This window comes from Oncorhynchus tshawytscha, unplaced genomic scaffold (assembly GCF_018296145.1).
Source record: "Oncorhynchus tshawytscha isolate Ot180627B unplaced genomic scaffold, Otsh_v2.0 Un_contig_1500_pilon_pilon, whole genome shotgun sequence".
Classification (NCBI taxonomy): domain Eukaryota; kingdom Metazoa; phylum Chordata; class Actinopteri; order Salmoniformes; family Salmonidae; genus Oncorhynchus; species Oncorhynchus tshawytscha.
Window position 1 is genome coordinate 85315 of NW_024609256.1, and position 22114 is coordinate 107428.

The 22114-nt window shown below is 46.4% G+C and overlaps 1 pseudogene; it reads left to right on the forward strand.

The window, feature by feature from the left end:
* Positions 1–22114, forward strand: part of LOC121844489 — a 70400-nt pseudogene that overhangs the window by 43071 nt on the left and 5215 nt on the right.

Sequence of the window (22114 nt, forward strand, 5' to 3'; positions counted from 1 at the left end):
CCTCCACATTGACTCTGTACCGTAATACACCTGTATATAGCCTCCACATTGACTCTGTACCGTAATACACTGTATATAGCCTCCACATTGACTCTGTGTAATACACTGTATATAGCCTCCACATTGACTCTGTACATTAATACCCTGTATATAGCCTCCACATTGACTCTGTACCGTAATACCCTGTATATAGCCTCCACATTGACTCTGTACCGTAACACCCTGTATATAGCCTCCACATTGACTCTGTACCGTAATACCCTGTATATAGCCTCCACATTGACTCTGTACCGTAATACCCTGTATATAGCCCCGTTATTGTTAGTCTTATTGTGTTACTTATTATAATTACTTTATATTTTAGTGTATTTGGTAAATATATTTTCTGAACTCTTCTGTTCGTTAAGGTAAAGTAAACCATTTTCACGGTGTTGTATTTCATAATAAATAAATAAAGTAAACAAATAAACAAATAGAGAAAGTAGACAAATAAAGTTTGTTTTGATTTCTCTTTCAACAGCCACAGTGTCAACGATAGAAGATCTGTTACATAGATTATTTTTATTTGTTAAGTGACTATTTTAAATTGTCAAAGTCCTACTGACTTTGATAGAATAGAAAAAAGGTTTTACCTAATGTTTTGTCTTAATGTATGTATTTATTCATGTAGTATTTAAATGATGACCGATATAAAGAACATTGACATATTCGAATGATTAAAACAGGTCGATGTGATTCGCTATGTGTATATCTGACGTCAGTTCCCAAACCCCGCCCCTCCCCTCTCCTTTAGATGGTCTTTGACCCAGAGAAGAAGAACATTTTACTAACCAAGGAGGACGAAAATAAAAAAAATCTATTGTGTTCAATACAACTCTTTCTTTATCCTCCCTGTGGGACAATTAGTTACGGAGTAAGATGACAGGAGGAGTAGGAGGAGGACAAAGAGAGAGAGAGAGAGAGAGAGAGGGGGAGAGAGAGAGAGAGGGAGAGACAGAGAGAGACAGAGAGAGAGAGAGACAGAGAGAGAGAGAGACAGAGAGAGAGAGAGAGACAGAGAGAGAGAGAGACAAAGAGAGAGAGAGAGAGAGAGACAGAGAGAGAGAGAGAGAGAGAGAGACAGAGAGAGAGAGACAAAGAGAGAGAGAGAGAGCGAGACAGAGAGAGAGAGAGACAGAGAGAGACAAAGAGAGAGACAGAGAGAGACAAGAGAGAGACAGAGAGAGAGACAGAGAGAGAGACAGAGAGAGAGAGAGAGAGAGAGAGACAGAGAGAGAGAGAGAGACAGGGAGGGAGGAGAGAGAGAGAGAGAGACAGAGAGGGAGGAGTTTCAGACAGAGGGGGAGGGATATCAGAAGAGGGAGGAGTTTCAGAAAGAGGGGAGGGATATCAGAAGACGGAGGAGTTTCAGAAAGAGGGGGAGGGATATAGGAAGAGGGAGGAGTTTCAGAAAGAGGGGGAGGGATATCAGAAGAGGGAGGAGTTTCAGAAAGAGGGGGAGGGATATCAGAAGAGGGAGGTATATAAGAAAAACGGGAGACGACTGAAGAAGAGAGAGCTCAGCTGTTTTCCTTCTTTCTTATATATAGCAGAAGAGAGAAGGGAGAGGACAGAGTGAGATGTTTAAAAAAGAGGACAGAAGAGGAAAGAGTGGAATAAGAAAGAGGAAAGAGGACAGAGGAAAGAGAAAGATGACTTAGGACAGAGGACAGGGGACAGAGGAAAGAGAAAGATGACAGAGGACAGAGGACAGAGGAAAGAGGAAAGAGAAAGATGACTTAGGACAGAGGAAAGGGGACAGAGGAAAGAGGACAGAGGACAGAGGACAGAGGACAGAGGAAAGAGGACAGAGGAAAGAGGACAGAGGAAAGAGGACAGAGAGGAAGAGGAAAAGGAAAGGACAGAGGAAAGAGGGAAGAGGGAAAGGAAAGAGGACAGAGGAAAAAGGACAGAGGAAAGAGACTTAGGAAGAGGAAAGAGGACAGAGGACAGAGAAAGAGGACAGAGGAAAGAGGACAGAGACAGAGAAAGAAAGAGGAAAGAGACAGAGGAAAGATGACTTAGGACAGAGGAAATTGGACAGAGGACAGAGGACAGAGGACAGAGGAAAGAGGACAGAGGAAAGAGGAAAAGAGGACAGAGGAAGAGGACAGAGGAAAGAGGACAGAGAAAGAGGAAGAGGACAGAGGAAAGAGGACAAGAAAGGACAGAGGAAAGAGGAAAGAGGACAGAGGAAGAGGACAGAGGAAAGAGGACAGAGGACAGAGGAAAGAGGACAGAGGAAAGAGAAAGAGGACAGAGGAAAGAGAAAGATGACTTAGGACAGAGGAAAGGGGACAGAGGACAGAGGAAAGAGGACAGAGGAAAGAGGACAGAGGAAAGAGGACAGAGGACAGAGAGAGGACAGAGGAAGAGGAAAGAGGACAGAGAAAGAGAAAGATGACTTAGGACAGAGGAAAGGGACAGAGGACAGAGGACAGAGAGGACAGAGGAAAGAGGACAGAGGAAAGAGGACAGAGGACAGAGGAAAGAGAAAGAGGAAGAGGACAGAGGAAAGAGGACAGAGGAAAGAGGACAGAGGAAAGAGGACAGAGGAAAAAGAGGACAGAGGAAAGAGGACAGAGGAAAGAGGAAAGAAAGAGGAAGAGAAAGAGAAAGATGACTTAGGACAGAGGAAAGGGGACAGAGGACAGAGGAAAGAGAAAGATGACAGAGGAAAGAGGACAGAGGAAAGAGGACAGAGAGGACAGAGGAAAGAGGACAGAGGAAAGAGGACAGAGGAAAGAGGAAAGAGGACAGAGGAAAGAGGAAAGAGGACAGAGGAAAGAGGACAGAGGAAAGAGAAAGAGGACAGAGGAAAGATGACTTAGGACAGAGGAAATTGGACAGAGGACAGAGGACAGAGGACAGAGGAAAGAGGACAGAGGAAAGAGGAAAGAGGACAGAGGAAAGAAAGAGGACAGAGGAAAGAGGACAGAGGAAAGAGGACAGAGGAAAGAGGACAGAGAAAGAGGAAAGAGGACAGAAAGGAAAGAGGACAGAGGAAAGAGGACAGAGGAAAGAGGAAAGAGGACAGAGGAAAGATGACTTAGGACAGAGGAAAGGGGACAGAGGACAGAGGAAAGAGGACAGAGGAAAGAGGACAGAGGAAAGAGGACAGAGGACAGAGGACAGAGGAAAGAGGACAGAGGAAAGAGGAAAGAGGACAGAGGAAAAGAAAGATGACTTAGGACAGAGGACAGAGGAAAGAGAAAGACAGAGAAAGATGACTTAGGACAGAGGAAAGAGGACAGAGGACAGAGGAAAGAGAAAGAGAGGAAAGAGGAAGAGGAAAGAGGAAAGAGGACAGAGGAAAGAGGAAAGAGGACAGAGAAAGAGGAAAGAGGAAAGAGGAAAGAGGAAAGAGGACAGAGGAAAGAGGACAGAGGAAAGAGGAAAGAGGACAGAGGAAAGATGACTTAGGACAGAGGAAAGGGGACAGAGGACAGAGGACAGAGGACAGAGGAAAGAGGACAGAGGAAAGAGGACAGAGGAAAGAGGACAGAGGACAGAGGAAAGAGGACAGAGGAAAGAGGACAGAGGAAAGAGGACAGAGGAAAGAGGAAAGAGGAAAGGAAAGATGAAAGAGGACAGAGGAAAGAGGACAGAGGAAAGAGGAAAGGACAGAGGAAAGATGACTTAGGACAGAGGAAATTGGACAGAGGACAGAGGACAGAGGACAGAGGAAAGAGGACAGAGGAAAGAGGAAAGAGGAAGAGGAAAGAGGACAGAGGACAAAGACAGAGGAAAGAGGACAGAGGAAAGAGGACAGAGGAAAGAGGACAGAAAGAGGACAGAGGAAAGAGGACAGAGGAAAGAGGACAGAGGAAAGAGGAGGACAGAGGAAAGATGACTTAGGACAGAGGAAAGGGGACAGAGGACAGAGGAAAGAGGACAGAGGAAAGAGGACAGAGGAAAGAGGACAGAGGACAGAGGAAAGAGGACAGAGAGGAGGAAAGAGGACAGAGAAAGAGAAAGATGACTTAGGACAGAGGACAAGGAGGAAAGAGGACAGAGGACAGAGGAAAGAGGACAGAGAAAGAGGAAAGAGGACAGAGGAAAGAGGACAGAGGAAAGAGGACAGAGGACAGAGAAAGAGGACAGAGGAAAGAGGACAGGAAAGAGGACAGGAAAGAGAAAGATGACAGACAGAGGAAAGGACAGATGACAGAGGACAGAGGAAAGAGGACAGAGGAAAAGGACAGAGGAAAGAGGACAGAGGAAAAGGACAGAAGGACAGAGGAAGGTGTATAAACAGATAGTTTGCAGTTGAAAGAGGACAGAGGACCTAAAGGACAGAGGACAGAGGAAGGTGTATAAACCATAGTTTGCAGTTGTTCCCTAAAGGACAGAGGACATAGTTTGGTTCCCTAAAGGACAGAGGACAGTTGTTCCCTAAAGGACAGAGGACAGTTGTTCCCTAAAGGACAGAGGACAGTTGTTCCCTAAAGGACAGAGGACAGGCGACAGTTGTTCCCTAAAGGACAGAGGACAGTTGTTCCCTAAAGGACAGAGGACAGTTGTTCCCTAAAGGACAGAGGACAGTTGTTCCCTAAAGGACAGAGGACAGTTGTTCCCTAAAGGACAGAGGAAGGTGTATAAACCATAGTTTGCAGTTGTTCCCTAAAGGACAGAGGACAGAGGAAGGTGTATAAACCATAGTTTGCAGTTGTTCCCTAAAGGACAGAGGACAGAGGAAGGTGTATAAACCATAGTTTGCAGTTGTTCCCTAAAGGACAGAGGAAGGTGTATAAACCATAGTTTGCAGTTGTTCCCTAAAGGACAGAGGACAGTTGTTCCCTAAAGGACAGAGGAAGGTGTATAAACCATAGTTTGCAGTTGTTCCCTAAAGGACAGAGGAAGGTGTATAAACCATAGTTTGCAGTTGTTCCCTAAAGGACAGAGGAAGGTGTATAAACCATAGTTTGCAGTTGTTTCCTAAAGGACAGAGGACAGGCTATAAACCATAGTTTGCTGTTGTTACCTAAAGGACAGAGGACAGAGGAAGGTGTATAAACCATAGTTTGCAGTTGTTCCCTAAACGACAGAGGACAGAGGAAGGTGTATAAACCATAGTGTGCAGTTGTTCCCTAAAGGACAGAGGACAGTTGTTCGCTAAAGGACAGAGGAAGGTCTATAAACCATAGTTTGCAGTTGTTCCCTAAAGGACAGAGGACAGTTGTTCGCTAAAGGACAGAGGAAGGTCTATAAACCATAGTGTGCAGTTGTTCCCTAAAGGACAGAGGACAGAGGAAGGTGTATAAACCATAGTTTGCAGTTGTTCCCTAAAGGACGGAGGAAGGTGTATAAACCATAGTTTGCAGTTGTTCCCTAAAGGACAGAGGACAGTTGTTCCCTAAAGGACAGAGGACAGTTGTTCCCTAAAGGACAGAGGACAGTTGTTTAAAGGACAGAGGACAGTTGTTCCCTAAAGGACAGAGGACAGTTGTTCCCTAAAGGACAGAGGACAGTTGTTCCCTAAAGGACAGAGGACAGTTGTTCCCTAAAGGACAGAGGACAGTTGTTCCCTAAAGGACAGAGGACAGAGGACAGTTGTTCCCTAAAGGACAGAGGACAGTTGTTCCCTAAAGGACAGAGGACAGTTGTTCCCTAAAGGACAGAGGACAGTTGTTCCCTAAAGGACAGAGGTCAGTTGTTCCCTAAAGGACAGAGGACAGTTGTTCCCTAAAGGACAGAGGACAGTTGTTCCCTAAAGGACAGAGGACAGTTGTTCCCTAAAGGCCTCCGTCCACCTAGGGCATCACAATGAAGCGGGAACCATTAGAGTCCATGGAGACAAGGCACATACTGCTGGAGAGTCTAGTGTGTCTACAATAGGTTGTCAATGAAGACCATTTCCTGGGAACCATTAGAGTCCATGGAGACAAGACACATACTGCTGGAGAGTCTAGTGTGTCTACAATAGGTTGTCAATGAAGACCATTTCCTGGGAACCATTAGAGTCCATGGAGACAAGACACATACTGCTGGAGAGTCTAGTGTGTCTACAATAGGTTGTCAATGAAGACCATTTCCTGGGAACCATTAGAGTCCATGGAGACAAGACACATACTGCTGGAGAGTCTAGTGTGTCTACAATAGGTTGTCAATGAAGACCATTTCCTGGGAACCATTAGAGTCCATTAGAGTCCAACTAAGAGAGAGAGAGATGAGAGAGAGAGAGAAAGACAGAGAGACAGAGAGAGAGAGAGGGAGGAGAGATAGAAAAGATAGAGTGAGAGAGACACAGGAGAGCAGGCCGGAAGGGGAACTGTGGGAGACGAGATCTGCTCCGTCAGGTTACGTAAGAGAGTGACACACAGCACACCCTGAAAGAGAGGGAGAAAGAGGAGACCAGAAGAGACAGAGAGAGGGAGGAGAGGAGAGAGAGATGAGACAAGAAGAGACAGAGAGAGAGAGAGAGACAGACAGACAGACAGACAGACAGACAGACAGACAGACAGACAGACAGACAGACAGACAGACAGACAGACAGACAGACAGACAGACAGACAGACAGACAGACAGACAGACAGACAGACAGACAGATAGAGAGAGACAGAGACAGACAGACAGAGAGAGACAGGAGAGAGAGAGAGAGACAGGGAGAGACAGAGAGAGAGACAGAGAGAGAGAGAGAGAGAGAGAGATAGAGACAGAGATAGAGACAGAGACAGAGACAGAGACAGAAAGAGAGAGAGAGATAGAGACAGAGAGAGAGAGAGAGACAGAGAGAGAGACAGAAAGGAGAGATAGAGACAGAGAGAGACAGGGAGAGAGAGAGAGAGACAGAGAGAGAGAGAGAGAGAGAGACAGAGAGACAGAGAGAGAGAGAGAGAGAGACAGAGATAGAGACAGATAGACAGAGAGAGAGAGATAGAGACAGAGAGAGAGAGAGAGACAGGGAGAGAGAGAGAGAGAGACAGGAGAGAGAGAGAGAGAGAGAGAGAGAGAGAGAGAGAGAGAGAGAGAGAGAGAGAGAGAGAGAGAGAGAGAGAGAGAGATAGAGACAGAGACAGAGATAGAGAGAGTCCTTTACTCTAAGGCTGTTTACTCAGAGGTTGTTTACTCTGAGGTCCTTTACTCTAAGGCTCTTTACTCTGAGGTCCTTTACTCTGATGTCCTTTACTCTGAGGTCGTTTACTCTGAGGTTCTTCACTCTGAGGCTGTTCACTCTGATGTCCTTTACTCTGATGTCCTTTACTCTCAGGCTGTTTACTCTGAGGCTGTTTACTCTGAGGCTTTACTCTGAGGCTGTTTACTCTGAGGTCCTTTTCTCTGAGGCTGTTTACTCTGAGGCTGTTTACTCTGAGGTCCTTTACTCTGAGGCTGTTTACTCTGAGGTCCTTTACTCTGAGGTCCTTTACTCGGAGGCTGTTTACTCTGAGGTCCTTTACTCTGAGGTCCTTTACTCTGAGGCTGTTTACTCTGAGGTCCTTTACTCTGAGGCTGTTTACTCTGAGGTCCTTTACTCTGATGTCCTTTAATCTGAGGCTGTTTACTCTGAGGCTGTTTACACTAAGGTCCTTTACTCTAAGGCTGTTTACTCTGAGGTCCTTTACTCTGAGGCTGTTACTCTAAGGCTGTTTACTCTGAGGTCCTGTACTCTGAGGCTGTTTACTCTGAGGTCCTTTACTCTGAGGCTGTTTACTCTAAGGTCCTTTACTCTGAGGCTGTTTACTCTAAGGCTGTTTACTCTGAGGTCTTTTACTCTGAGGCTGATTACACTAAGGTCCTTTACTCTAAGGCTGTTTACTCTGAGGTCCTTTACTCTGAGGGTGTTTACTCTAAGGCTGTTTACTCTGAGGTCCTTTACTCTGAGGCTGTTTACTCTGAGGTCTTTACTCTGAGGCTGTTTACTCTGAGGTCCTTTACTCTGAGGGTGTTTACTCTGAGGTCTTTACTCTTCTGAGGGTGTTTACTCTGAGGTCCTTTACTCTGAGGTCCTTTACTCTGAGGTGTTTACTCTGAGGTCCTTTACTCTGAGGTCCTTTACTCTGAGGCTGTTTACTCTGAGGTCCTTTACTCTGAGGGTGTTTACTCTGAGGTCCTTTACTCTGAGGTCCTTTACTCCAAAGCAGTTTACTCTGAGGTCCTTTACTCTGAGGCTGTTTACTCTGAGGTCCTTTACTCTCTGAGGCTGTTTACTCTAAGGCTGTTTACTCCGAGGTCCTTTACTCTGAGGTTCTTTACTCTGAGGCTGTTTACTCTGAGGTCCTTTACTCTGAGGCTGTTTACTCTGAGGTCCTTTACTCTGAGGCTGTTTACTCTGAGGTCCTTTACTCTGATGTCCTTTACTCCAAGGCTGTTTACTCTGAGGTCCTTTACTCTGAGGCTGTTTACTCTGAGGTCCTTTACTCTGAGGTCCTTTACTCTGAGGTCCTTTACTCTGAGGTCCTTTACTCTGAGGTCCTTTACTCTGAGGGTGTTTACTCTGAGGTCCTTTACTCTGAGGTCCTTTATTCTGAGGTCCTTTACTCTGAGGCTGTTTACTCTAAGGCTGTTTACTCTGAGGTCCTTTACTCTGAGGCTGTTTACTCTAAGGCTGTTTACTCTGAGGTCCTTTACTCTGATGTCCTTTAATCTGAGGCTGTTTACTCTGAGGCTGTTTACACTAAGGTCCTTTACTCTAAGGCTGTTTACTCTGAGGTCCTTTACTCTGAGGCTGTTTACTCTAAGGCTGTTTACTCTGAGGTCCTTTACTGTGAGGCTGTTTACTCTGAGGTCCTTTACTCTAAGGCTGTTTACTCTGAGGTCTTTTACTCTAAGGCTGTTTACTCTGAGGTCCTTTACTCTGAGGTCCTTTACTCTAAGGCTGTTGACTCTGAGGTCCTTTACTCTAAGGCTGTTTACTCTGAGGTCCTTTACTCTGAGGTCCTTTACTCTGAGGCTGTTTACTCTGAGGTCCTTTACTCTAAGGCTGTTTACTCTGAGGTGATTTACTCTGAGGCTGTTTTATACTCTAAGGTCCTTTACTCTAAGGCTGTTTACTCTGAGGTCCTTTACTCTAAGGCTGTTTACTCTGAGGTCCTTTACTCTGAGGCTGTTTACTCTAAGGTCCTTTCTCTTATTCTCAGAGAGATGTCTCTGCAGCCCTATCCTTTCTGTTCTCATTCTTCTCCTTCTCCCCTCCCTCCCCTTTCTCCAGTTCCAGAACCCGTATGCGTACTCCCCTCCGTTCCGTTTTGGGACGGTCCCCAACGGTTCGACGGAGAGGAACATCAGGAAGAATTACCCTAACATGCACGAGTACCTGTCCAAGTACCACCAGACAGGGGTTCAGGACGCTCTGGTCAGCCTGAAGACGGGGTAGGGAGCCTGGGCACGGCGGGGAGGGGCGAGGGCCCCTCTGTGGGTCTCACTCACCTATCTCTGGTCTGGATGTCTCATCATATGAGGGGCTGAATGTCTCTCATCGTGTGTGTCTGTTCTCGCTCTCTGCGTCGGTATGTCTGTGTGTTTGTGTGTGTGTGTGTTTTTGGTGTGTGTTGCTGCACTCTGGCTATAGACTGTCTGTGTGTGTGGGGGGGTGTATTAAACAATCAATGGATGACTCACAACCAATAGAGGGAGTACCAATCTCCCTAACCCAGTTAGTGTGTGTGTGTGTGTGTGTGTGTGAGAGTGTGTGTGTGTGTGTTTCATTGATGACCAAGGCAGCAGAATGAATGAAAAAGCTAACTAGGAGTAGCAGCACTATTTAACACTGGTCTGTATAAAGGGAGAGGAGACAGAGGATGTGTGTGTGTGTGTGTGTGTGTGTGTGTGTGTGTGTGTGTGTGTGTGTGTGTGTGAGAGAGAGAGAGCTATTTGAATGGTTATCACACAGTGGGAGATGGAGGAGTATTGAGGTCATATTGGAGGAATGAGGAGAGGAGGGGAGGAGGGGAGAAGGGGAGTAGGGGAGGAGGGGGAGAAGGGGGAGGGGAGGAGGGGAGAAGGGGAGTAGGGGAGGAGGGGAGAAGGGAGGAGGGGAGGGGAAGGGGAGGAGGGGAGAAGGGGAGGAGGGGTGGAGGGGAGAAGGGGAGGAGGGGAGGAGGGGAGAAGGGGAGGAGGGGAGGAGGGGAGAAGGGGAGGAGGGGAGGAGGGGGAAGGGGAGGAGGGGAGAAGGGAGGAGGGGAGGAGGGGAGAAGGGGAGGAGGGGTGGAGGGGAGAAGGGGAGGAGGGGTGGAGGGGAGAAGGGGAGGAGGGGAGAAGGAAGGAGGAGGGGAGAAGGGGAGGAGGGGAGAAGGGGAGGGGTGGAGGGGAGAGGGGAAGGGGTGGAGGGGAGAAGGGGAAGGGGAGAAGGGGAGAAGGGGGGGAGGAGGGGAGAAGGGGGGAGGGGTGGAGGGGAGAAGGGGAGGAGGGGAGAAGGGGGGAGGGGGGAGGGGAGAAGGGGAGGAGGGGAGGAGGGGAGAAGGGGAGGAGGGGTGGAGGGGAGAAGGGGAGTAGGGGAGGAGGGGGAGGAGGGGAGGAGGGGAGAGGGGGGGAGGGGAGGAGGGGAGAAGGGGGTAGGGGGAGGAGGGGAGAAGGGGAGTAGGGGAGGAGGGGAGAAGGGGAGGAGGGGTGGAGGGGAGAAGGGGGGAGGGGAGGAGGGGAGAAGGGGAAGGGGAGGAGGGGAGAAGGGGGGAGGGGTGGAGGGGAGAAGGGGAGGAGGGGTGGAGGGGAGGAGGGGAGGAGGGGAGGAGGGGAGGAGGGGAGAAGGGGAGGAGGGGAGAAGGGGAGTAGGGGAGGAGGGGAGAAGGGGAGGAGGGGAGTAGGGGAGGAGGGGAGAAGGGGGAGGGGTGGAGGGGAGAAGGGGAGTAGGGGAGGAGGGGAGAAGGGGAGTAGGGGAGAAGGGGAGAAGGGGAGGAGGGGAGAAGGGAGAAGGGGAGAAGGGGAGAAGGGGGAGGAGGGGTGGAGGGGAGAAGGGGAGGAGGGGAGAAGGGGAGGAGGGGAGAAGGGGAGGAGGGGAGAAGGGGAGAAGGGGAGGAGGGGAGAAAGGGGAGAGAGAAGATAGAAGAGGAAAAGGAAGTAGAAATGAAAAACTAGAAGAGGAGGGATGGTGATGGTGGTGACATGGGGAGAGCTTGTTTTTGATTGGTTAATGAATGGTTAATAGAATATTTTGATTGATTAATAGCAAGGGAATGCAACTATTTGATTGGTTAATTACTGGGGAATATAATCCAATTAGAGACGTTTACCCAGGAGAGAGAACCCCTTGAAGAGATGGAGAGGGAAGGAATAGAAGAAAGAGGGAGAGAAGTTTGGGGCTGCATCTAGAGGTGTCACTACAGACCCTGGTTGATGGAGGAGAGACAGATAAAAGGTGGAGAGACAGAGAGAGGGAGGAGAGAGAGGGAGGAGAGACAGAGAGAGGGAGGAGAGACTGAGTTGGGAGGAGGAAGAGAGAGCGTGGAGAGAAAGCGAGAGGGTGGAGAGACGGAGAGACAGAGAGAGAGAGACAGGGAGAGAGGGTGTTAAATATTGTGCTTTTATTGGCTGAGGAGATGCTTTGTTGTTTCTCTGCTCAGATATCTAAGATGCACATACACACACGCACACACACACACACACCCACACACACACACACACACACACACACACACACACACACACACACACACACACACACACACACACACACACACACACACACACACACACACACACACACACACACACACACCCTTAGTTAACCGTATTAGAGTTAAACGATGGACTGTGTACCAGTTGACATTCAGTGAATGCCAGACAGTGGCTTGCTATTAGAAAAGTGTGTGTTTGTGTGTTTGTGTGTGTGTGTGTGTGTGTGTGTGTGTGTGTGTGTGTGTGTGTGTGTGTGTGTGTGTGTGTGTGTGTGTGTGTGTGTGTGTGAATTTCATCTAGCCGGGAGAGTGTTTTGGTCCAGAAGGGTTTGAAAAATTAAAGAGTTCCTGTTTCTCCTTCGCTTTCTATCTCTGTCTCTCTCTCTCTCTCTATCTCTGTCTCTCTCTCTCTCTCTCTCTCTCTCACTCTCTCTCTCGGTTTTTGTCTCTGTCTCTCTCTCTCTGTCTCTCTGTCTCTCTCTCTCTGTCACTCTCTCTCTATGTCACTCTCTCTCTCTGTCTCTCTCTCTCTCTCTCCCTCTCTCTCTCGGCTTGTCTCTGTCTCTCTGTCTCTGTCTCTGTCTCACTCTCTCTGTCTCCCTCTCTCTGTTTATCTCTCTCTCTGTCTCTGTTTATCTCTCTCTCTGTGTCTCTCTCTTTGTCTCTGTCTCTCTCTCTCTCTCTCTCTCTCCCTTTGTCTCTGTCTCTCTGTTTATCTCTCTCTCTCTCTCTCTCTTTATCTCTCTCTCTGTCTCTCTCTGTCTCTCTCTTTGTCTCTGTCTCTCTCTCTTTATCTCTCTCTCTCACTCTCTCTGTTACTCTCTCTCTCTCTGTCACTCTCTCTCGCTCTCTGTTTCTCTCTGCGTCTCTATATGTTTCTCTCTCTGTCTTCTTTCTGTCCTTCTCAGTAAACTGGATGCCTTCATCTACGATGCTGCTGTGTTGAACTATGCAGCGGGTCGAGACGAGGGCTGTAAGCTGGTCACCATCGGCAGTGGGTACATCTTCGCCACCACCGGCTACGGCATCGCTCTGCATAAAGGGTCCTACTGGAAACGCCAGGTGGACCTGGCTATACTGGCTATTATAGGAGACGGTGAGACACACACACACACACACACACACACACACACACACACACACACACACACACACACACACACACACACACACACACACACACACACACACACACACACACACACACACACACACAGTATCTTTCTCTCTCTCTCTCTCTCAATTCAATTCAATTTCAATTCAAGGGCTTTATTGGGAAACATGTGTTAACTTCTTGGATATAGGGGCGCTATTTTAATTTTTGGATAAAAACGTTCCCGTTTTAAACAAGATATTTTGTCACGAAAAGATGCTTGACTATGCATATAATTGACAGCTTTGGAAAGAAAACACTCTGAAGTTTCCAAAACTGCAAAGATATTGTCTGTGAGTAACAGCAACAGAACTGATGTTACAGAAAAAACCCAGATAAAAATCCAATCAGGAAGTGCCACATTTTTGAAACCGCCTCATGACTCCTTATATGGCTGTGGAGGAGCTAGGAGTCAGCTTACCTTTTCCACGTTTTCCCCAAGGTGTCTGCAGCATTGTGACGTATTTGTATCATTGGAAGATTGACCATAAGAGACTACATTTACCAGGTGGTCGCTTGGTGTCCTCCGTCGCAATTATTGCGTAATCTCCAGCTGCAGTATTTTTTCGTTTGCTTCTAATGAGAAACCGACTGCCACAAATAATTGATGAGAAACCGAAATAATTTACTGATAGATTATCGAATAGATATGTGAAAAACACCTTGAGGATTGAGTCTAAACAACGTTTGCCATGTTTCTGTCAATATTATGGAGCTAATTTGGAAAAAACGTTTGGCGTTGTAGTGGGGTTTTTCTTAGCCAAACGGGATGAACAAAACAGAGCTATTTCTCCTACACAAATAATCTTTTTGGAAAAAATGAACATTTGCTATCTAACTGAGAGTCTCGTCATTGAAAACATCCGAAGTTCTTCAAAGGTAAATGATTTTATTTGAATGTTTTTCTTGTTTTTGTGAAAATGTTGCCTGCTGAATGCTAGGCTTAATGCTATGCTAACAATACTCTTACACAAATGCTTGTGTAGCTATGGTTGAAAAGCATTTTTAGAAAATCTGAAATGACAGTGGTAGGCTTGATTACCAACAACGACGAGACGGCCTAACGTCAACAAAACTAAGGAGATGATTGTGGACTTCAGGAAACAGTAGAGGGAACACCCCCTATCCAGATCGATGGGACATTAGTGGAGAGGGTAGTAAGTTATAAGTTCCTCAGCGTACACATCACAGACAAACTGAATTGGTCCACCCACACAGACAGCATTGTGAAGAAGGCGCAGCAGCGCCTCTTCAACCTCAGGAGGCTGAAGAAATTCGGCTTGTCACCAAAAGCACTCACAAACTTCTACAGATGCACAATCGAGAGCATCCTGTCGGGCTGTATCACCGCCTGGTACGGCAACTGCTCCGCCCACAACCGTAAGGCTCTCCAGAGGGTAGTGAGTTCTGCACAACGCATCACCGGGGGCAAACTACCTGCCCTCCAGGACACCTACACCACCCGATGTCACAGGAAGGCAATAAAGATCATCAAGGACATCAACCACCCGAGCCACTGCCTGTTCACCCCGCTATCATCCAGAAGGCGAGGTCAGTACAGGTGCATCAAAGCTGTGACCGAGAGACTGAAAAACAGCTTCTATCTCAAGGCCATCAGACTGTTAAACAGCCACCACTAACATTGAGTGGCTGCTTCCAACACACTGACAATGACACTGACTCAACTCCAGCCACTTTAATAATGGGAATTGATGGGAATTGATGTAAATATAACACTAGCCACTTTAAACAATGCTACTTAATATAATGTTTACATACCCTACATTATTCATCTCATATGTATATGTATATGTATATACTGTACTCTATATCATCTACTGCATCCTTATGTAATACATGTATCACTAGCCACTTTAACTATGCCACTTTGTTTACATACTCATCTCATATGTATATACTGTACTCGATACCATCTACTGTATCTTGCCTATGCCGCTCTGTACCATCACTTATTCATATATCCTTATGTACATATTCTTTATCCCCTTACACTGTGTATAAGACAGTAGTTTTGGAATTGTTAGTTAGATTACTTGTTGGTTATTACTGCATTGTCGGAACTAGAAGCACAAGCATTTCACTACACTCGCATTAACATCTGCTAACCATGTGTATGTGACAAATACAATTTGATTTGATTGAATTTGATTTGATTTGTTAACAAAAGGCTTTGATTTGATTTGCTTGTGTAGCTTTGGTTGAAAAGCATATTTTGAAAATCTGAGATGACAGTGTTGTTAACAAAAGGCTAAGCTTGTGTTTCAATATATTTATTTCATTTCAATTGCGATTTTCATGAATAGGAAACGCTGTAATGAGGCTTTGGAGTCGCAAGAAGTTAACAAGGGCTTTATTGGCATGGGAAACATGTGTTAACATTGCCAAAGCAAGTGAGGTAGATAACATATTAAGTGAGTATATAAAGTGTAAATAATCAATAAAAATTAACAGTAAACATCACACATACAGAAGGTTCAATACAATAAAGACACTACAAATGTCATATTATATATATATACAGTGTTCTAACAATGTACAAATGGTTAAAGGACACAAGATAAAATAAATAAGCATAAATATGGGTTGTATTTACAATGGTGTTTGTTCTTCACTGGTTGCCCTTTTCTCGTGGCAACAGGTCACACATCTTACTGCTGTGATGGCACACTGTGGAATTTCACCCAGTAGATATGGGAGTTTATCAAAATTGGATTTGTTTTCGAATTTACTTTTGAATTTACTTTTGAATTCTTTGTGGATCTGTGTAATCTGAGGGAAATATGTCTCTCTAATATGGTCATACATTGGGCAGGAGGTTAGGAAGTGCAACTCAGTTTCCACCTCATTTTGTGGGCAGTGAGCACATAGCCTGTCTCCTCTCTCTCAAGTGGCTTTATTGGCATGGGAAACATGTGTTAATTAACATTGCCAAAAGCAATTGAGGTAGATCATATACAAAAAAGTGAAATAAACAATACAAATTATCAGTAAACACATACAGAAGTTTCTCTCTCTCTCTCACTCACAGAATAATTTCAAAAAGAATTTAGAACATTACAAAAAATAATTTAGAACATTTTCAAAAAAGAATTTAGAACATTACAAAAAGAATTTAGAACATTACAAAAAGAATTTAGAACATTACAAAAAGAATTTAGAACATTACAAAAAGAATTTAGAACATTACAAAAAGAATTTAGAACATTTCAAAAAGAATTTAGAACATTTCAAAAAGAATTTAGAACATTACAAAAAGAATTTAGAACATTACAAATGTCTATATATCTAAAAAAATAAGTCATGTAATGTATATATATGCAGTGTTGTAACGATGGATCTAATTGTGTTGCTGTCCTGGGGCTCTGTAGGGTCTGTTTGTGTTTGCTTAGGGGACTCTTCTCACTGCAGACTGTTCTAGCGTCAAATCATTGATATAGACGTTGAAGAGGGTGGGGCTTAAGCTGCATCCCTGTCTCACCCCACGGCCTTGTGGGAAGAAATTTGTGTGTGATTTTTGCCTATTTTAACCTTTAACCACACTTGTTGTTTGTGTACATGGATTTTCATGTCGTATGTTTTACCCCGACACCACTTTCCATCAGTTTGTACAGCAGACCCTCATGCCAGATTGAGTCAAAGGCTTTTACCCCCAACACCACTTTCCATCAGTTTGTATAGCAGACTCTCATGCCAGATTGAGTCAAAGGCTTTTACCCCCAACACCACTTTCCATCAGTTTGTATAGCAGACCCTCGGCCAGATTGAGTCAAAGGCTTTTACCCCCAACACCACTTTCCATCAGTTTGTATAGCAGACCCTCAGGCCAGATTGAGTCAGAAGGCAGATTTTTTTGAGATCAACAAAGCATGAGAAGACTTTTTTGAGATCAACAAAGCCTTTGTTTTGGTTTGTTTGGTTGTCAATTAGGGTGTGCAGGGTGAATACATGGTCTGTTGTACGCTAATTTGGTAAAAAGCCAATTTGACATTTGCTCAGTACGTTGTTTTCATTGAGGAAATGTATGAGTCTGCTGTTAATGATAATGCAGAGGAATTTTCCCAAGGTTGCTGTTGACACACGGTAGTTATTGGGCTCAAATGTGTCTCTCTCTCTCTCTCTCTCTCTCTCACACACACACACACACACACACACACACACACACACACACACACACACACACACACACACACACACACACACACACACACACACACAGTACCCCATGGTCTGCATCACAAAGGGAACGCTGTGAATATGTAGAAACCTTTGATGTAGAGTCAGCTGTAAACATGGGAGGTCTGTCTGTTTCTGTGTGTGTTTCCGTGTGTGTGTGTGTGTGTGTGTGTGTGTGTGTGTGTGTGTGTGTGTCTGTGTGTGTGTGTGTAAGTCATTATAATGTATAAATTGTAATGTATTCTTCTCTGATCCAGCCTGTATGTGACTCCCAGCTGCTTCACTCACAACAAGTCACCATCACATTACACACTGTGGTATATCTACTGAACATTATGTATGTTAGGAGGAGGAGGAGGAGGACACACTGTGGTATATCTACTGAACAGTATGTATGTTAGGAGGAGGAGGAGATAGAGGAGGTAGAGGAGGAGGAAGAGGACGTAGAGGAGGAGGAGTGGGAGGAAGAGGAGGTAGAGGAGGAGGAGTGGGAGGCAGAGGAGGAGGAGTGGGAGGAGGAGGAGGATGAGTGGGAGGAGGAGGAGAAGGGGAGGAGGAGGAAGAGGACATAGAGGAGGAGGAGTGGGAAGAGGAGATTAAGGAGGAGGTGGAGATAGAGAAGGAGGAGATAGAGGAGGAGATAGAGTAGGAGGAGGAGATAGAGGTGGAGATGGTGGAGATAGAGGAGATGGAGGAGGAGGAGATAGAGGAAGAGATAGAGGAAGAGATAGAGGAGGAGGAGATAGAGGAGGAGATGGAGGAGGAGATGGAGGAGGAGATAGAGGAGGAGGAGGAGATAGAGGCGGAGATGGAGGAGGAGATAGAGGAGGAGGAGGAGATAGAGGGGGAGATAGAGGAGGGGGGAGATAGAAATGGTGGAGATAGAGGGGGAGGTGGAGATTGTGGAGGAAGGGGAGATAGAGGAGGAGATAGAGGAGGAGGTGGATGTGGAGATTGTGGAGGAAGGGGAGATAGAGGAGGAGGCAGAGATAGAGGAGGAGATGGAGGAGGAGGGGGAGATAGAGATGGAGGAGATAGAGGAGGATGTAGAGAGAGGAGGAGATAGAGATAGAGGAGGTGATGGAGGAGGAGGGGGAGGTGGAGATAGTGGAGGAGGAGGCAGAGATAGAGGAGGAGTTGGAGGGGGAGGTGGAGATTAGAGGAGGAGGGGGAGGTTGAGATTGTGGAGGAAGAGGAGATGGAGGAGGAGCTAGAGATAGAGAAGGAGATAGAGGAGGAGATGGAAGGAGGAGGTAGAGGAGGAGATGGAGGAGGAGGTAGAGGACGAGGTAGAGAAGGAGATGGAGGGGGAGGTGGAGATAGAGGAGGAGATGGAGGTGGAGATAGTGGAGGAGGAGGAGATAGAGGAGGAGGGGGAGGTGGAGATAGAGGAGGAGATTGGGGAGGAGGGGAGGTGGAGATAGTGGAGGAAGAGGAGAGAGTGGAGATAGTGGAGGAGGAGGAGATAGAGGAGGAGATGGAGGAGGAGGGGGAGGTGGAGATTGTGGAGGAAGAGGAGATAGAGGAGGAGATGGAGGAGGAGGGGGAGGTGGAGATTGTGGAGGAAGGGGAGATAGAGGTACAACCCAAAGGACATCCAGCCAACTTGACACAACTTTGTGATACATTGGAGTCAACATGGGCCAGCATCCCTGTGGAACGCTTTCTACACTTTGTAGAGTTCATGAGCTGAACAATTGAGGCTAGAGAGAGAGAGAAACAGAGAGACATATGAAGAGAAGATAGAGAAACAGAGACAGAGAGAGAGAGAAGAGAGAGAGAAGAGAGAGAGAGAGCAGATTGAGAGAAGAGAGAGAGAGAGAAGAGAGAGAAACAGAGAGAGAGAAGAGAGAGAGAGACAGAGAGAGAATATAGAGAGAGACAGAGAGGGAGAGAAAGAGAGAGAGAGCAGATTGAGAGAAGAGAGAGAGAGAGAGAAGAGAGAGAAACAGAGAGAGAGAAGAGAGAGAGAGAAGAGAGAGAAACAGAGAGAGAGAGAGAGAGAAGAGAGAGAAACAGAGAGAGAAAAGAGAGAGAGACAGAGAGAGAAGACAGAGAGAGAAACAGAGAGAGAGAAGAGAGAGAGAGAGAAGAGAGAGAAACAGAGAGAGAGAAAGAGAGAGAGACAGAGAGAGAAGAGAGAGAGAGACAGAGAGAGAAGATAGAGAGAGAAACAGAGAGAGAGAAGAGAGAGAGAGAGAGAGAGAGAAACAGAGAGAGAGAAGAGAGAGAGAGAGAAGAGAGAGAAACAGAGAGAGAGAAGAGAGAGAGAGACAGAGAGAGAAGAGAGAGAGAGACAGAGAGAGAAGATAGAGAGAGACAGAGAGAAGAGAGAGAGAGAGACAGAGAGAGAAGATAGAGAGAGAGAGAGAGACAGAGAGAGAAACAGAGAGAGAGAAGAGAGAGAGAGACAGAGAGAGAAGATAGAGAGAGAGAGAGAGACAGAGAGAGAAGATAGAGAGAGAGAGAGACAGAGAGAGAAACAGAGAGAGAGAAGAGAGAGAGAGACAGAGAGAGAAGATAGAGAGAGATATCTACTCTGCTTAAGAAAGCAGGCGTCTCAGTAAGGGACAGTGAGATCTCTCCTTAGAGAACCTGTCTTGGCACTTCTGTAAAATGAGGAACATATAAATGAAGCCCTCTGGGGCATTTTGACGTTGTCCCACTATTGAATCCTATTCCCTAATTAGTCCACTAATTAGTCCACTAGGCCCTTGTCTAAAGTAGTGTACTATATAGGGAATAGGGCTGTAGTATAAAGTAGTGCACTATATAGGGCTGTAGTATAAAGTAGTGTACTATATAGGGAATAGGGCTGTAGTATAAAGTACTTCACTATAAAGGGAATAGGGCTGTAGTATAAAGTAGTGTACTATATAGGGAATAGGGCTGTAGTATAAAGTACTATATAGGGCTGTAGTGTAAAGTAGTGTACTATATAGGGAATAGGGCTGTAGTATAAAGTAGTGTACTGTATAGGGAATAGGGCTGTAGTATAAAGTAGTGCACTATATAGGGAATAGGGCTGTAGTATAAAGTAGTGTACTGTATAGGGAATAGGGCTGTAGTATAAAGTAGTGCACTATATAGGGAATAGGGCTGTAGTATAAAGTAGTGTACTATATAGGGCTGTAGTATAAAGTAGTGCACTATATAGGGAATAGGGCTGTAGTATAAAGTAGTGTACTGTATAGGGAATAGGGGTAGTATATAAAGTACTATATAGGGCTGTAGTGTAAAGTAGTGTACTATATAGGGAATAGGGCTGTAGTATAAAGTAGTGTACTATATAGGGCTGTAGTATAAAGTAGTGCACTATAGGGAATAGGGCTGTAGTATAAAGTAGTGTAGTATATAGGGAATAGGGCTGTAGTATAAAGTACTATATAGGGCTGTAGTGTAAAGTAGTGTACTAGATAGGGAATAGGTCTGTAGTATAAAGTAGTGCATTATATAGGGAATAGAGCTGTAGTATAAAGTAGTGCACTATATAGGGAATAGGGCTGTAGTATAAAGTAGTGCACTATATAGGGAATAGGGAACATTTGGGACAGATCCTTCATTCTCCTTCCTGTGTGTATAATGTGGTTTGTGATGTCAAATGTTTCTGCAACGCTTGAGGTAAGCACACACACACACACACACACACACACACACACACACACACACACACACACACACACACACACACACACACACACACACACACACACACACACACACACACACACACACACACACACACACACAAACACACACACACACACACACACGGCGTACTCAAGCTGAATGACAGTTATACCATTACATTAATGGGACCTTAAATGTCAGAGAGAGGAGGAGGAGGAGGAAGAGGAAAAGGAGGAGGAGGAGGAAGAGAAGGAGGAGAAGGAGGAAGAGGAGGAGGAAGAGGAGGAGGAGGAGGAAGAAGAGGAGGGGGAGGAGGAGGAAGAGGAGGAGGACGAGACAATAAAGTGAATGATATTTTTATTTCTCTCCCTCACTTTTTTTACTGCTCTCTGACTCTCTCTCTCTCTCTCTCTCTCTCTCATCATCTGCCTCTCTCTCTGCCTCTCTCTCCTCTCTCTATCTCTCTCTCCCCTCTCTCTCCTCCCTCGCTTCCTCCCTCTCTTTCTCTCCTGTCTCTCTGTCTATCTCTCTCTTCTCTCCCATCATCTGCCTCTCTCTCTCTCTCTCTCTCTCTCTTTCTCTCATCTCTCTCCTCTCACTCTCTCCTTCCCCCTCTCTCTTTCTCCCCTATCCCTTCCTCCCTGTCTCTTCCTCTCCTCTCTCCTCTCTCCATTCTCTCTCTCTCCCTATTTCTCTCCTGTCTCTCCCCTATCCCTCCCTCCCTCCAGGTGAGATGGAGGAGCTGGAAGCTCAGTGGCTAACGGGGATCTGTCACCATGAGAAGAACGAGGTGATGTCCAGTCAGCTGGACATCGACAACATGGCCGGAGTGTTTTACATGCTGGCTACCGCAATGGGACTGTCTCTCATTACCTTCATATCAGAGCATCTCTTCTACTGGAGGTTGAGATACTGTTTCACTGGAGTCTGTACGGGAACACCGGGACTACTGTTCTCTATAAGCAGGGTAAGACTGGGGGTAGGGGTTAGGGGTAGGGGTTAGGGAGAGATACTGTTTCACTGGAGTCTCTACGGGAACACCGGGACTACTGTTGTCTATAAGCAGGGTAAGACTGGGGGTGGGGGTTAGGGGGTAGGGGTTAGGGAGAGATACTGTTTCACTGGAGTCTGTACGGGAACACCGGGACTACTGTTCTCTATAAGCAGGGTAAGACTGGGGGTAGGGGGGGGGTAGGAGGTAGGGGTAGGGTTTAGGGTGTTGGGGTCAGGGATACGGGTTAGGGGGGGTAGGGGTTAGGGGTTAGGAGGTAGGGGGTAGGGGTTGGGGTTAGGGGTTAGGAGGTAGGGATTAGGAGGTAGGGGTAAGGGGGTAGGGGTTAGGAGGTAGGGGTTAGAGGGGAGGGTTAGGGGTTAGGGGAGGGGTTAGGGAGTAGGGGGTAGGGGTTAGGGTGTAGGGGTTAGGAGGTAGGGGGTATGGTTTAGGGGTAGGGGGTAGGGTTAGGGTGTAGGGGTTAGGGTGTAGGGGTTAGGGGAAAGGGGGTAGGGGGTAGTGGTTCGTGTCTAATGGTTAGGGGTAGTGGTTAGGGTG